The sequence below is a fragment of the Clarias gariepinus genome, chromosome 6, assembly GCF_024256425.1.
Source record: "Clarias gariepinus isolate MV-2021 ecotype Netherlands chromosome 6, CGAR_prim_01v2, whole genome shotgun sequence".
Taxonomy (NCBI): Eukaryota; Metazoa; Chordata; class Actinopteri; order Siluriformes; family Clariidae; genus Clarias; species Clarias gariepinus.
Genome location: NC_071105.1, coordinates 4,273,188 through 4,291,252, shown reverse-complemented (window position 1 = coordinate 4,291,252; position 18,065 = coordinate 4,273,188). Strand labels below are relative to the sequence as shown.

Genomic DNA, 18,065 nt, shown 5'->3' with positions numbered 1-18,065 from the left:
GAGAGAACACGTGTTGAATACTTGTGGACTCAGGAGAAGAGAAGAGAGAGGACACAGAAACCAGGAGTATCATGAGAGACGTGTCTTATCATGTCCCTGAACTTCAGCTCATTAATAAAGGTATCCCTCCTCTGTAAACTTCCCCGTGATTTAACAATAACTACACGTGTAGGCTGTTACTATTTAAGCAATATTGGAAATATAGATGAGGATTTATTGTAACCTCTGGTCTGTATGTCTCTAGTTTTAAGGCCTAAACACACAAAAACCAAAAATAAAGGGTTGTTTGGACAGGATCTGTAACTTGCTACATGGTCAAAAAACAGAAAGAGATCAAAGTCTATCTGTATTCTGCTTGTGCATTTCTTCATGGCTCGGTTGAGCTGTGCAATTCAAATGCAGATCTTCTGTTGGTTAAGTCGTGCAAATTTTTGTACGTAATTGAATTGATGGGTCAGTTTTGATTACTAAAAAACATTAAAAGGTCTGGAATGGACAGTGAAAAAAATACACCACAGCTTTTGCTGAAAATAAAAATTACTTCTTCACTTTTTTCCCTCAAGTTTATAAGCAGGTGGGGCATTACCGCCACCTACTGGACTGGAGTGTAGAGCAGTGGGCAAGAAAAAAATATATTTCATGACATTTAAGCAATCTACAACACAAGTTACACAGCATTTTATGTCTATAAGATACTTTTAGCAGTTTTTAGTACTTTAAAAGTTGTAAAAAATATAACTGCTTATATAACTACAAAGACAGAAAACATTAGTGCTACTGAATCTACTCAAATAAAAAATCGCAATGCCCAAATATTTAATCCGATCGATCGATTCAAAGCTCTTTTGCTTGGAACCTTGAATTTTAAGGAGGCCCCTGAAGGTGACTGAAAGTCTATGAAAATGTTAACAAAGTGTGAAACAATCTTCAAGGGCAGATGTGACTAACATCAAACATGGCCCCATTTTAAACAGTCAAGAGTAAATATGATAAAATAATGACTGAAGACAAGACATAAAGTAATCTAATGCTCACGCTCTACAATAATCAAGTTAGCAAGTAGCTAGTTAGTACTACAGAGGTATAGTTGATGCTTAGTTTAGAGCATGTAATGTTAATTATCTAGATTATACTGTACGGGTATTTTTGTGCATGAAGAATATACGAGGGTGAATAAAAACATTATCCACACATGTGTGCCCATGATCCTGTCATCAGTTGGTATATAATTAATTGATAATCAATGTTAATATGGTAATGTTATATGATGTTAATGTTATGGCTGAAATGTGGAAATGAAAAAGAAAATATGGATGAATTCAGAATAAAAACATGCAGCAAACAGCCTGAAGGTTGTTCACGCATCAACTGTGCAAGTTTGGAAGAAGACCAAGTGAAAGGATAAAAGAAAAGTAAAGACAGGATTAGTGGAGACATGGAGATAAAGCCAAAAATAAGCTAGTCCTGAGATAACACACAGATGTTCTGTTTTTGGGGGTTTTGTAGGAACAAGTATAACAAGGTGAAATATATTGTGATAAAAAAGATTTATTTGAACACCTTCCCGATAAGTTTACCCTGATTTTTGCTCTCGCGTGCATCTTACAGCTGTTAATCGTAAATATTTAGTACTGTATAATAGGCTGTGTGTTGTTTCCTGGGTGTAAAGTGTGACTGACACTGCTTTTAGGGAGACAGTGTTAGTATGTATATAGAGACGGATTATACTGTAGAAACAGAGACAGAAAATACAGACCTTTAAATTCAGCAAACGTGAAACAAGATGGCTTAAAAATAGATCAAATAAGATTATTACGATGATTTAAATGAGAAACAGTCGTATAGTAATAGGATATTATCAATGACTTAGATAATAAATCACAATCAGATAAAAGATCAGGTTTTCAATTGCAATTACAAAATCATTCATGTTTTATGTAACTAATGGTTATTCTGAGTTTAGAATAATCTTTGATCATTGAAACTAATATTTAACTTTTCGGATTATGATTTGTGAAATTACACAATGGCTCTTCTTTAGCTGGCAGCTTTTAAATATAGCTGTAGGTTGTTTTAGGCATAATTATATGTTTTAATAATAATAATGTTGTAGTGCTAATTAACAACAAAGACAGTACAGTGTAGATGAATACTTTACTCAAGAATACATCGATCAGCCATGAAATTACAAGGTAAAACTTTAATCCAAGTATTGTGTAGGTTCCCCTTGTGAAAGTGAAATAAGTTAAATGCTTCAATACTTTGTTGTTGTTGTTGTTTTTGCTTGTGAAGGTTTTGTCTTTGCTCCATTGCTCACTCCAGTTAAATGAGCGTTGATCCCTACTCTACATGTCAGACCAGAACAATGTGCACAGTGACGTCACCAACTAGTCAACAATTAAATTCGTCAGACACTGATTTGCTTATTATAAATACCAATATATACCAAAATAACATTTATACCAATGTTCACTCACTCATCGTCTATCCCGCTTTATCCTGGGTCACGGGGGACCTGGAGCCTATCTCAGAAGTCTTATGGCTCCCAATCCATCACAGGGCACACACAGACACACACATGCTCATTCACACACTACACACAATTGGAAATTCCAATTAACCTAACCTACATGGTTTTGGACTGTGGGAGGAAACCAGTTTACCCAGAGCAAACCCACTAAGAACAGGGAGAACATGCAAACTCCATACACACAGACCCCGAGGTGGGAATCGAACCCGGACTCTGGAGGTGCAAAGAAACAGTGCTACCCATTAAACCACTGACCATTCAGTGGTTAAAAACATTAAATCTCTGGGGAAAAGTCATGTCAGGTTAGAAAGAAACAATAGAAAAAGATCTTTAAGTAAAATTGCGAGAGTATTGGAGAGGCGAGCGAGAGGATGCAGAGTGAGGGAACAAAATGCATGTCAACTGCTGGGCTACAAACTGTTGGACAACGACCCTTAAAATTGATGATGAATAAGCGGAAATAGGTCAAACAGAGTGAAAAAGAAAACATATTAAGGGTAACTATTACCCCGTCTCAGAGTTTAAATATTCACCAAATGTTTAGCCTTATGGCTTTCCATACAGCCCATGCAAAATTTTTAAAACTGCCGATTGAAAGAAGGATTGTAATCATGACCACCATCCTTGTGCCATCGTCCTGGCGAGTTCCTGGATCCTGTTTGCACCGTGTGCACCTTTTTTAATGATTTTGGTCAGTTTTTACGGCTGGGCTTCAAAATGCATGTCAATAACATGCAAAAAAAAATTTCACTCACTCACTCACTCACTCACAGAGGAGTCATACAGTATGTGCATGTGTTCTACCTTTACATTAAAGACTGCAATTAAGCCACTTTCTCTTCCTGAAAACATGTTTAATCTAGCAACTTGGAACGTTTAAGCCTGCAGATTTTACATCCTTAGCGGTAACACGCCAAACGCGGAATAAAGATCATCTGCTACAGTACATCCTTAAAGCAGCATTCTACATTTCTACAATACGATTCATAATATTTATGGTTTTTATAAAAGCTAAAGGTGTATAGTGTAAACACAAACACACAAAATAAAGATCAAATAATGTATAAGGTATGTATAATGTATATGTAATGTATATGAAACATAATCCTATCGGTGACGTCGTTTGGAAAGGAGTCTAAAGTTGACTTTAAAGAGGGAAAAGAAAGGGGCGTGGCCAAACCGTGGACAAAATTCCAGAATCTGGTTTGCAGAAGGCATGTTTATCTGTTAGCCATTATCATTATTAGCATTTAGTCAGAAATGATTATGATCATAACACTATTAAAATTCAAGAGCTGGGCGAAATGTCAAGATCTTTTCAGAATATACAGTAAAACAAGATCAGGTTAAGCGATCCGACCAGGCAGAGCTTTGTGGTCTCTAAAGCATGTCTAGCACTCAGACGACCTTCCTAACATCCACAGATGTCTTCTTGGCAGATCGTTTAAACAGAACAGTTTAGCTGGATAATAAAGGGACTAGTACAAACAGGAAACACTCAGCATTAACATATGAAGCCGCAACACAGATTGGACTGACCTCAGGAAGCCTGAAGCTTGAAGAGAAGCGTCTAATAAAAAGCTTCAGACTAACAGCAGATCATTTTCTACATCACATACAAACATACACACACACACACACACACACAAACACAAACACACACACACACACTGAGCATGAGGGGAGGTGGTATTTCCTCTGCCGTTGAAGTGCATCTGCTGGACATATTTTGATGGTAAGTGTGGAAGTAAATAGACGGTTGAATGAATGAAGGAATGGATGAGACGAGAGACACAAACTGGCTGAAACAGATTGAACTGATGAAGCAGAGGAGTCACAGAGCCTGAATCACAGCTGCTGAATTCGTCCAGTAAAGACCATGCGGGAGCGAAACGTAGCCTGAAGACACTCTTCAACTCTTGGTCCACCACGTCTTCATCTAAATATAGCCTGCTTTTATTAAATAATGCACTCAGGTTGTGTTGTAAATATTTATGAGGCAAGTTTTATATTTAAAGTCCTGTGGTTTGTTTGACCAGAAATCGAACCCAAAATGGATTAAAACTGAATTCTGAATAAGTAAAATAATCTAAACTTTTGGTCACACTAGGGACTGACATGTCACTCATTTCTCTTGTAGTTTGTCTTTGGCTGTAATGTAGCCTACAGAACACACTTTACACTAACTGTACTACATAAACACTGACCAGGCCTCTCAGCAAATTTAAGATAAAACTCAAATCTAAAAAATAATTTTATTTTCATGATGTGCAATTTTTGTCTGTTGATGAAAAAAGGCAAAAATAATTATGAAAAAAAAAAAACAAGTTCAAATGATATTTTCGCCACATTTACATTCATACACTCATGAATGATGATTATCATCTTCTAACAACATTTTTAAAGCAACACATTTTGTTTATGAACTTGAGACAAAGACACTGGCCAGTGTTTAGGCGGCTGTAACTGTATTTTTCTGCCCTCACACCCTAGTGAAAGAAGATCATTTAGATTTATGATGTAGACTTATGGCAGATGCCCTCATCCAGAGTGATTCCATGCTCGAGCGCCCAACAGTTGCAGCTCAGTGTATAACAGGGTTGTGTACAGTACTGAAACTTTATTAACTCCTTTCATGTATAAACAGCAAGTTAACTCATTTAGACCGACCTTTTTTTTTTTTTTTTACTTTGGAACCAGAACTTATCGTAAAGTAAAGTGACTTTCTTTCCTATGTCTATAATCTTTGTAGCTAATATGGCTAACGGAGGTGCTGATGCTAATAGCCTGCATGCATTTCATCAGATACTCTAGTCTTATTAAAGGTTGCACTGGGATTAAAACCAGTGACCTTGAGATCAGTAGACCAACATATTACCCACTGCTCTGAGTCAGTCTGGTGCATTTGTATACCGTATGTTACTTATAGCAGGAGTGTTATAACATATGATGGTTTTATTTTAGTCAGCATGGTCTTTATTTTCACGTACCTGTGTACACTAATTAATCTGTGTAGTGAAACACTTTACAGCATCAGGGATGTGTGTAGTGCAGCAGCGCTGAGTTATATAGAGTTACTAGAGGTGTGTGTGTGGGGGGGGATCGATTCAGTGATGTATTGCAATTCTTTTGTGTATCACCATGCTGACTACAAAATATATATTTTTAATAAAAATGTAATTCATATATGTTTCTATTTGAGGTGGTAAAATGGCGCAGTTTCTCTATAATTCTGAAGGTGGTGATCTAAACTATACAAATTATATGCAACCTTGTTTAGAATTGTAATAAAATCTATATCATCAACTAGATATCATGATAAACACTCACATGTGTGTTTCATTCCTTGCTAAACGTCATACTCACACAGAAATGTTACTCTCTGCTTGTAGGAATACAGTATATCATGCGATATATGTAATTCTAAGTGTTTTTTTATTTAATAACTTTCTTTACTTTGCCAGTATGATCCTCTTATTATCTCTTGCAGCTCTCTTTAACTTAAACACCTCATTAGATACGAGCGTGCATCAACAGGTGTGTCTCACAGCTGTATCAGAGAGCACTGCTACCCCAGAGAGTGAAGATGATAAAACCTCGCTATATTTCCTAACCTCTTCGGGCTTTAATTTCTCATTATATCTCTTAAGGAGAAGTATTTTATGAAATGCAAACCCTGTAAAAGTCACAATAATCAGGAGACCTGAAAAAAAAAACAGCTGTGAAAAAAACAAGGGCTTTTTACTCATGTAATGTTCGGTCAGTCGGTCTTGATATGAAGTTCAAACAGCGGGACAGGACGCTATATAAGCATCTATTCAGATGTATACGAGGTTGTGTTTTGTAAAATCCTTGAGAAGAGATACAAATCTGATGCTGTTTTAAATCTTTACAATCACAACCTCAAAATCTGAAGCGTCTTAAACAGAAACAAATATGGATGTGTTGAAAACATGGATTCACCTACAAAAATATTCTCTACGACTGTTTAATCAGCAGACACAGGTACATAGTCCTGCAATCACTGCACTTGACCTGCATTTTTCATCAACTTCATCAGGCTTTTTTTTTTTTTTTTTTTTTACAGTTTTTCCCTCCAAGACAAGTAGAAGAAAAATAAAAAGTAAGAGCACAGATCCTTTGTGATAAAAACTTTTTGTGCATGAACAAAAAAACCTTGCTTAATCCTAGAAACCACAAGCCACATGCGACTGAGACTAATGCTCTCTGTGGTAGGACTATTTCACAGCACTAAGAGAAAACACACTTTGCATACTCCTGCATTCCTTTTCTTAACACAACTCCATAATTAGCTAACATCCTCAACTGGTACAGTAAATGAACTGCACTGGGGTATCATGGGAAAATACTCAGGGAACCAGATCAATTCGTAGTTAAAGTAACTGTGTGATAGAATACTGGAGGAAGTGTGTTGGACATTTTTCCACAAAGTGAAAAAATAAAATATGCAACTAATAAAGAAATTTAATGCAGACCTTTATATCAAGGAGGTTCCGGCGTGTTTTTGATACACAGCATATTTTACATAAGGAGGTTATTTGGTGCTGTTAAAGGAAAATAATAAGTTATTTATACTACCCTGATGTCAATTATTCTCCATGATGTCATGTTTAATGTCAACTTTTTAAATGATTAAATAATGACAAATTCTTTTTTATTTTTACTCTTGTATATTAATGTTTAAAGTTCATCCAGAAAACAACTTGTTTTGTCTACTTGTTTTGCAGCAGCTATAAGTTGTTTTTCACAATATGTCTCTGTAGCTTGTGTATCTCTTAACTTATACACCACAAGAGGGCGTGTTTTCCATTGCACACGCCCCCCCCCCCTCCCCACCACCACCAACTTATTATTTATATTTCATTCTGTTTGTTTAAACTAAGACAAGTTTGTAAGACAAAACTTCATTCAATTGTCTTACATAACTAATTTGTTGGGATTGTGTCACTAAAATTGTTTAAATAAAAAAATTAAAACAAGTGTTTTGTTACCATTAATGATTATTAATTGTTAACATGTTCATCTATTGGTTAAAAAATTGCAAACCTTAGTCTCAGCTCATCTTTCTTTATTGATGAAAGATCTGGAATTTTTTTTAATGAATGTGTTTTTGTTTTTTTGAAATACAGGAAAATCTACATTTATTTGAATGCAACTTAAAAGAAAATTACAAGTTAGCTAGTATTAATTACTTCATAATTGTGATGCTATAACCAATTGATTTGTTATGTGTAGTCACTTTTCATATGAAACTTAGTAACCTGAAGTATAAACAATTCTATCATGTTGTTAAATCTTACTGGTTAATTATTTGATATCAATAAATAATAAATAAAGTGTTACTGATGTGCATAGCAAATAAACACCTGAGTGGCAAGTTTAGAAACAGGAGCAAAGTTAGGACATGAAAGGATACAGACACCTTTGTCTTTAATTTATAGTTCTTTGAAAATGTTGTTACTGCAGATACAAAGAAAATGCTCAAATTGCCCATTTTAATTGTTTTAATGCATGAACAACATTACAAATATATATCTGAAGCAAAAGGTCTTAGTCCATAGCTGCCAAAAACACTCTCATAAATTATATTAAGCTTGTTACTTTTGGCTGAACTCCAACTGCCCCTGTATTAACTCCCACCTACATCTCTAGTTAATGGCATGAAACCCACCTAATGCCTTTTGATTTACATTGCACTTATATATTCCCGAAACTTTCACTAAGGAGCCATTTTAATCTGGAACTTACCTGTGAAAGTGCAGAACCCCTTCAGCTCTCCTGAAGCATTACGTTAATCCTCTGAGAAAGACGAGCTTCCCTCACAGGTGAGCACTGCACTGACTGTCTCACGCGCCCATCAGCATCCAGGTAACATTTTCCCTCCTTTCCAAAGACTCTAAAGTGTCTTTTCAAGCCTGGTATAAGCCGATACTTCAGCAGCACTGTAGCTCTCTCTGGGACTGCAGTCCAGACTTGTCCTGGTGCCTGCAGCTGTCTTACTTACTGTCTCTTTCCTCCTTCTCCCTCCTTTTTCCCCCTTTGGAGATCAATCCTGTGTGCCTGACAACGCTGCCTGCATACATTAGAATTCATCCAATCAGACAGCCAGAACCTGAATGACGTTTCATCCGTGCCCTTTTCTCTCAGGTAAAGAAAGCATGGAGAATTCCTCGCCTTTTAGCATTGGTTCACATTCTGTTTCAGGAGTGTGTTTCTCTGAGTTTATTTACTTCAGATTAAATAAAATGTAAACAAAATTTAGCTCATGTAAGAGGAAGTGTCCGTGTTTGTTTGTAAATTAGATTGATGTTTCCAGCCTGAGGACAAGTTGAAAGAATTTGAAGCTTAAATCTTGTCATCTAATCATTGTAGAATTCCTAAATTTCATTGGCCAGAAACTGTAATGAGCTTTTCTTTTACAGTTACATAAGGAGTCTTAAGCAAGGCAAGTTTATTTGTATAGCACATTTTATACACAATGGTAATTCAAAGTGCTTTACATAAAAGAGAAGAAAATAGAAATAAAAGGAAATTAAAATTAATAGCAAAACACCTTTTAAAATGATTTAAAATTAAAATTAAAATAAAACAGTTAGCAATAAAAACTTTTAAAACAATTCAAAACGTTGATTTTAAACAAATAAAAATAGAAAATGTATGATGCATAAAATATAGTGCAGTCAGTTCGGACGTAGCACAGTTCTCATTCAATAAATGCACGGCTAGATTTAAAGTGACTAATGACTTAAAGTGACTAATGTGCGTCTGATCTCTTCTGGAAGCTGGTTCCAATTGCAGGCAGCATAATAGCTGAAAGCAGACTCTCCTTGTTTTGTGTGAACCCTTGGCATTTCTAACTGACTCGAACCTAATGATCGAGTGATGTGTTAGGTTTATATTCAGCAAGCATATATGCAATGTACTTAGGTTCTAGACCATTGAGTGATTTATAAACGAGTAAAAGGACTTTAAAATCTATTCTAAATGTTACAGGAAGCCAATGTAAGGACCTGAGGACTGGTGTGATGTGCTCAGATTTTCTGGTTCTAGTCAGAATCCTGGGAGCAGCGTTTTGGATGAGCTGCAGCTGTCTAATGGTCTTCTTGGGAAGACAAGTGAGAAGACCATTACATTTAAAACATTAAGAACTTTATTAATCCCAGAGTGAAATTGCTTTTTCGCATATCCCAGCATAGCTGGGGTCAGCCATAATACAGGGCCCCTGGAGCAGTTAGGGTTGAGGACCTTGCTGAAGGGCCCAACAGTGGCAACCTAGTGGAGCTGGAGATCGAACCGCCGATCTTCTGATCAGTAACTCAGTTCCTTAACCCTTTGAGCTACCACTGCCCCAATAATCATCTTACCTACAGTACAATAGTCTTAACACTTCTTTAAAAGTCAGAGTTAAAGTTGTAACTGTTTTCAGGCATTCATTGGAACAGAAGTCCCTTTTCTACCCAAGTGAACCAGGTGCTAGTTCATGCCTGATGCTAGTGCAGGTTCAGAGCCGGTTTAATAGCGAACCTCCTAAAAACTGGCTTTGCTTTTCCATGGGTTAGTGAGTCACATCATTACATCACTGTATACATTCGTGTACGTCTCTACTTTCCCAGCAGTGTTAGTGGCAATGCTATCAAAAATGCTGGTGCTAGCGGGAATGTCCCAAACCATTTCATCATCTCATTTGTAGCGAAACAATGAATGAGCTAACGCTAATGTTTTTGCAATCAAACAACCCCAGATCCAGAGGAAATCACATAATTGTCCACCGTCTGAGGTAATAACGTTAGAATAATAATAATAATAAAGTAAACCTGATTATCAATTAAAATACTTAATAACCTAATGTCGTTTAACAGTGCTTCTGCCATCTGCTATTGTGACTGACGTCATGGTAGTCATGTGTCTGCAAAAAGATCAATTGCTCAGCTCTGCTGTCCCCTGAAGGGGCGTCGCTCTGCAGTAGCTCATTTACATAGACACTGAAATGGCACATTAGGAGGAGAAGTGAAGCAGATGGAGTTCGAGCCTTAAAAAAAAAACTCGCTGTTTTTCGTCTGTATGGTTAGCTGCTTTAAAAAGCAAAGCATGGCAGAACAGCAGTGTGTCATTTTGAGAAGTGTGATGTGTTCCAAACAGATCCCATTTCATCCATAACCCCCTCCACTGCTGTCTTAAAGGTACAATAATAACTACCCCTATTTCCACCCCAGTGCCTTTTACACACAACTGCAGGAAGTAATAACAGTCTTGTCTTAAACAGGGATTGTATTGCATTGTTGTTGATTCCTTGAATTGGTGATCAGCTAAATGTCCCAAGTCTTATTCATGTTTATTTGTGTCTTTCACAGTGTTTGTTTATGACAAGTCTGCACCTGGGTCCTTTCTCTCTCTCTCTCTCTCTCTCTCGCTCTCAGACAGTAGTTTGGACTGTACAGTAAATTATATTTCTATATTAATGTACTTCTTTAAACACATTTGTGTGATTAAGAGTGCATGAGCATGGACCCGTACAGCATTGTTGTAAAAGATTTGCACAAGAAAGTTTTTAGGACAAAAAAGTTTACGCTATCTAGTTTAGCTCGCTGTGTAAAATAATAAGCTGTGAGCTGTGTGTGTTTCTGAGGTGTTGGGTGTTTGAGGGTGTGTGCTTGTGTCTTGAGATGAGTTGGCACCACATAGAGGGTGTACCACGCCTTGTGCACTGAGTCCCCTGGGATAAGTGCCAGACCCCCCCCCCCCCCAACCCCTTTTACAAAGTACTATTAATTATATTAGTATTGTTAACATTTTTTAAATAATAATAATAATAATGTATTAGTAATAATATTAGTATTAAATAAAGTATTAATTATATTCATTTATAATTACCAAATAGAATTTAAATGTGTTAATATTATTTTAAATAAAATTATTAACACAAGAATTTTTAATCAGCTAAATTAAACCAGTAAACTGTCAACAATTTCAGGGGGAAAAAACATCATGCCCTATTTCTATCTTTAAATAAATCACACTTTTAGGCAACACGAGATGTAACAACTGTCTAAATTCATGAACAGTTATGCCTCCTAGGGATCTGAAACCCTATAAACTCCCTGACTCTCACACAGAGTCACACCTTTGCACCACACCCAAGCATCTGAACTCATCAGGAATCCAGGCCCGGAGGCCATCTGTCTCACGTGTGAGGCGTTCATCACACTACTTAAGTTTTAACTCGACTAGTTTTGACACGTCTGTGCTGTGAGATAAAATTTCAATCAAGTTTTGTAAAACACTTAAGTGGAAAGTGTGTATCCGTCAGTAAGAGGAAATCTGACTGAACAGTTCTGTGTGAGAGGCTGTATAAGCTGTGAAGGTGGAAGATAAATATGCTATGCTGTTTTAAAAAAAAAAAAATAAAGAAAAAAAGAAACTTAGTTGTATTTTCTAAGTAGTCTTGAGGAATAGTTCTCCAGGCTTCCTGAAGGTCTTTTTTCATTTTCAGCCCAATTTTCTTGAAATTTTTCTTGAATGGTTTCTGTTCATTAAGCAACACAGTGAACTGTGAATCATTCAAGTATAAAAAAGCATCTAACTGAAGAAATGAACCAGTGAGAAACAGGTGCTGATGCTGACAGATGATCAGGCGGTGATTAGTTACTGCTGATGCTGAATGCTGAGTGGTTGGAACAGACGAGAGGGGAAATGAGGTCGCTGCTGAGGCTGTTACATAAACAATCATTTTTACATTGTCTTTAAATACCCGTTTGCAGCTTTAATGTCAAATTTAATGTACATTTAATTAAATTTAATATGAAGAAACCAGGGAGGTTTAAGACCTTTGCAGTCACATGTGGAGAAATTTTACATTGATATTTCTTTCACGTAAGAAGACATGCAGGGTAGGTTTGCCAAAAATGTAAATAGTTTGTCATGGGTCAATGCAAATACTGTTTTATCCAAACATTAAATGTAACATACTTTTTATCCAAACATTAAAGGTAATTAACATTTAATTACTAGAAATGCAACTTTGTTCTTTGTCATAGAATCAACGATTTTAATTACAGGTTAGTCATAATTATGTGCTGCAATAATAATTATCACTTGTGTTTCCTTTCATTAATTAATAATAGTATGTAATGTTTTAGAACCTCGGTTTTGAGAATGTTTTTTTTTTCTTCAAACAGTTGTTACTTTGCAGAAGATGTTTATTCCTCTTACACTACAACAATCCTCACTTTTTTCAGTTTAATTAAATTATGCCATAATTAAACACTATATCCTTTTTATTTCCATTTGCAGTATAGCTGTCATGTGACTAGAACCAGGACAGTTTTGGTGAGTACATTGTAAAGAGTAAAGAAGTATTTTCAGTAGAAGTAATTAATCTAAATACATTATTTAAAAGCATACTGTTTTATAATTTTGGTTTATATTATTTCTCCAGCATGTAGAATTTTATTATGTAACAGAGTGAGCAATGAATAAAATTACAATAGTCTATCGCAGACTTTTGACCAAACACACATGAATGCACATCTGCATTTTTTTGGTGCATAGGCCTAGGCAGCAGTGAGACAGATGTTGGTGTAGATCGAAGTGATAAATCAGATGGTAATGCTGTGATGTCATGCACATGGATGCGACTTCTCACGAGCTCTACTTCCTCAACTCGCTCGCTTCGCTGTTCCTCAGTCTGCTTCCAGGGATGAGTTATGAGGACGGTTCAGGTGATAAGTACATGCGTCAGCATTGAGTGAGGAATATCTGATGGATGCTTAGCATTTAAGAAAAAAATTTCCCGAGGCTTTTACTGTCAACACCCATGTGTACAATAAGATGAGATCAAAGACGGACTGAAATGAAACAGCTCATTAAAATATATGTTGTGTAAAAGACAGGTGTAGCTACAGACACCCAAACAAGTGAGGAACACAACAGTAAATGTTGAGCCTTATGGGAAAATAATCAACGGCTGGACGGTGTGATGAAGCGGAGTTGCTGCAGGAATTTCATTTGTTACTCATTCTCTATAGCGCGTATCCTGTACAGCCTGGAGCCTGTCTCATGGGACGCTTGGGATGGGATGTCATTAGGCTACTAGTTTTTGGGAATGGCAATTAGCCTAAACTGCATGTGCTTAAACTGTAGGAAGAAACCAGAGTTCTTGTAGAGAAATCTCACCAAGCACATGAAGAACATGTAAACTCCACGCACACAGAATTGGACCCTCACCCCTGGAGGTGCGAGGCCACTGTGCCATCCACTACGCCACCTTCCCACCATCACAAAATCAACAGTTTTGCCGTGGACCCCACAGAGGTTTATTCACATTATTTCTGATCACAGGTGGCGCCTTTTCTTTTTTTAAACCCTTGAAACATTTGTGTGAGAAAAGCTTAATATTTCATCAGGGGTGAGTTAGAATCCAATACATGACATCCTGCCACGTTTAGAGACACTGAGGTCAATTGTTTTGCCTTTTTCATCAATCAGGTTAAATATGACTTATAGCAGACAGAACTTACACATGCGGTACCTGCCGAAGCAGTGAGGCTGGATGTGTTCCTAATAAACTGACAAATCTCTCTGTATGAGTGTGTATGGAAAATAAGTTGTGCTGAAACTTTTAAAAAGTCATAACTAATTTATTCTCTTTCTTTCTCTTTCTCTCTCTCTTTCACACACACACACACACACACACACACACACACACACACACACACACACACACACACACACACACAGAGGTCAGGCTGTCATTCGTCACTTGGACAGGTAGGTATTTGAAGGGTGTATCTGAAGCTTAAGGGCTTATTTTAGACCCGTTTACTGAAATTTGTTCTCTCCTTTCCCTCCTCCGCCTCAGAGCTTCATCCCTCTTCATTTCTCTTCCTCTGTTTCCAGGACTTACTGATCCAGCGCTCCGGATGTGGGCTCCTCTGCATGACTGTTCGAGTGAAAGAGGAGACCGACAGGAAAGATTACAGATTCTGTTTTTTATTAACACACACACACACACACACACACACACACACACACACACACACACACACACACACACACACACACTATGTAAGCTTCTGTCAGTAGGAAGGATAAGATAAATCTCAGAACAAGGGATTAAAGAGTCATAAAAAAGAGAGAGCACAAGGACCTCAAAGTGGTCTCTCTCTCTCTCTCTCTCCTGCTCTCTTTCTCTCTCTCTCTCTCTCTTTCTCTCTCTCTCTCTTTCTGTCTCGCAAGATTCAAGATTCAAGATTCAACTGTGCTTTACTGGCATGACAAATATTTACATTTGTATTGCCAAAGCTTAGAAATAAAGCACAAGACACTCTCTCTCTCTCTCTCTCTCTCTCTTACACACACACACACACACACACACACACATACACACACACACACTTTGCTGTAATGAAAAGATGCTGATTAGCTGCTGGCTCACTTGGTAAACATTAAAGAGAAGAACAGGATGAAAGGGGCAGAATGAGTGGAGCCTTCTGCTTAGCATTCATTTGTCTATCTGTCTCTCTGCCTGGATAAAGACATCGTCTCCCTCTCTGTCTTTCTCCCTCTCTTTCTGTCTCTCTCTCTCTCTCTCTCTCTCTGCATGTCTCTTTTACTCTTTTCCTCTCTCATCTTTTGCCTGTTTCTTTCTCCCTCTGTTCCTTCTTCTATCTCTCTCTTCCATGTCTCTTCTCCTTCTCCTTCTTCTACTTCTTTTCTTCTCTTTTTCTCTCTCTGAAATTCTGGATTCTTATGGCCAGAGGGTATATTTTCTATAAGAGCCACTCAGACAGATTGATTAAATTAAATAGATTTCACTTCAGGATGGTAACAAAAAAATCTGCTTCATCAAACCACCGTGTTGTTGACTATTTTACAATAAAAGCATGACACAAAGTGTTTCATTCCTATAATTAGATGTTAATTTGGGGGGAATTACATTCTGCAAACAGTAATGGAGCATTAATAATAATAATAATAAGAAGAAGAAGAAAATAAAAAACAGAAAACAACAAAGACACAATCAAAAAAGAAACAGATATTAAATAAATGGAAAACACTGGAAGGAGAGAGAGAGAGAGTGCTGGAGATAGACAGAAAGCTCATGAGAGAGACGGATGGAGAGAAGAGAGCGTGTGAAGATGCCAGAAGGCTTTAGACCTGTTTTAGTAACAACAGAAAATAAAATATTGGCTCTCCCAGGGTCTGATATGGGAGTACTGTAACACACACACACACACACACACACACACACACACACACACACACACACACACACACACACACACAGAAATCTGACATTACTCCTGGTGTCGCCCTCCAGTGGTCAGTGTGTGAATAGTGCACTCCTCGTGTAAGTTTTTGGACTCTGGTTTAAATCTTAAACTTATTAAATACTATTTAAATAATATTTTTCCTATTTATTGTTACATCTTTTTGTATTCCTGAATTTTCCACATTTTTTTTCTACATTTTCACTACCTCTTCCTACACACAAGGTGGCAGCACTAGAGGAATTAGCATATGGAGTCTTGATTAAATTCATATAAATTATGTGTCTACAAAATTAGAAGAAAACATTATGGTACACTACAGCAGTACAGTACATACAGGTGTACTACAGTATGGTTAATACCATGTCTTGACTTCAGTCCGAAATTAGTCTAATCTACACGCTTTTCGATTGTGGAAGGAAACTAGAGAAGGAAGATCTCACCAAGATCAAACTACACACACACAGACCCTGGAGGTGTAAGGGCACAATGCTAACCTCTGTGCCCAGTTCAGTTAATACAATTCAGAATCATCTTATGTGTTGTGTCAGAACCAAAAAACTAAAAATAATTTACAAAATAAAATCAACACTGCTCATCTTGTTGTTATTAAGGAGTAAACAATTCTAATCCAATTAGATTTTTATCAAACTGAGAGGAAATCCCTCGTGGTCTAATAGCTGTCTGTCCTGCGTATGAGCAAAACACACACCAGCCAGTCAGCATCAGGGTGCGTGTTCATTTGCAAAGATGTTTTATTTTATTACTTGTTGTGCCCGTGACTGTGTTCGCATAAAATTTAATTGCACACTCATAAGTGCGTTTAAAAAACATTTACAGCGCCATCTGTTAAATTTTGGAATGAACCAAAATGTCTACGTGTTACCGTGAAGTACATGTATGCAGAATAAAGGTGTGAGATTGCATTTACAGTATAAAGTAGATTTCAATTGCACACTCATAAGTGTGTTAAAAAAAATGTACAGTGCCATCAATTGAATTTTAAAAATGAAAAAAAAAATTAAGTCGATTTATTTTATTATATAGGGCCATTTTCCATTTAAATTTCAAGGTTACATATCATCTCTTTTTGTGGGCGGATTGCGATAAAACCGCATAAAAATTCGTTCAGTAGTTTTTATGTGATGTGTGCACAAACAAACAGACAAACAGACAGACAAAAATTCTCATATTACATCCCCACAAATTATTATTTTTTGTAAATATCTTCAATGTGCAGATTGCGCCAACTTTACAGTTTTATTATATGTATAGATCAGTCAGCTAGCTCGGTGTTTAGTGCTGCTGGTTGGGCAAAGCGGTTTTATGAGTTTGGTGGGCGGAGCTTCTGCAGCTTTGACATAGTGGTATCATGTCTATTTTAATCAAATAAATTATGTTTGTAAATTAATTAAATTTAGTTTAATTAGTATAACAAACATCCAAATTATTTATTTTTGTTCAATATACATAGTGGAAATTTAAATGTTAATTTTATTTAGTGTGGTTCTCCAGTATCGCTGGTTGCTCCTTTAAAGTTATTATTATTACCGTATTAATACAGACGCCGTGAAATAAATTTATGATAGTGAAAAAGATTAGTATAACATCTTAATAATAGGGGAAAATTACACTTTATTGTAACCTGGTCTATTTTTACAGTGCAGCGGTTCAATTTGTTGATATTACAAAAAAAAAAATATATATATATATATATATATATATATATATATATATATATTGTGTTTTATTGGTTTGATTAGATAAATCTTTATTAATCGTGAGCAGCACCAAATAACAGTCAGAGAGAGCTAAAACTTACACCAGTACTTATAAAATAAATTAAATCAAGTACACAAAAGTACTATTTATATATACACTTGTGCAGGGAGGTAGAATGTCTTAAGAACACATTTGTGAAAATTTCGCACATACTGTGTGTAAGATTGTCCAGCAGCTGCGAGAATAAACAGATATACAGTCCAGTGGCAATTCACCCCTCATCAGCAACAAGGCGGTTGACAATACCCCCTCCCTGCAGAGACTCATTAAAGAGCCGAACGGCTGCAGGTATACACGACTTTGCAAAGCGCTCCTTAGAGCAGTGAACCTGCCTCAGTCTGTTACTAAAAGTGCTCTTTTGTTTTGTTAAACAAACACAGAGAGGGTGACTGTAACATGCCAATTTCTGTGTTCTGTCTTTCTGTCTGTTTTATTTTTACCCTTTAATCTGAGGCTTGCTATAC

General features: G+C 36.6%; 1 protein-coding gene across 1 annotated transcript in view; it reads right to left on the bottom strand.

Annotated features, from left to right (window-relative positions):
* The window catches only part of col7a1 (collagen, type VII, alpha 1), a 94,352-nt gene extending 85,845 nt beyond the window's left edge, over positions 1–8,507 (bottom strand). Inside the window, exon 1 of the mRNA XM_053498170.1 lies at positions 8,300–8,507. The gene's annotated coding sequence lies outside the window, so the exon portion shown is untranslated. The remainder of the gene's footprint in view (positions 1–8,299) is intronic.
* Between the last annotated feature and the right edge of the window lie 9,558 nt (positions 8,508–18,065).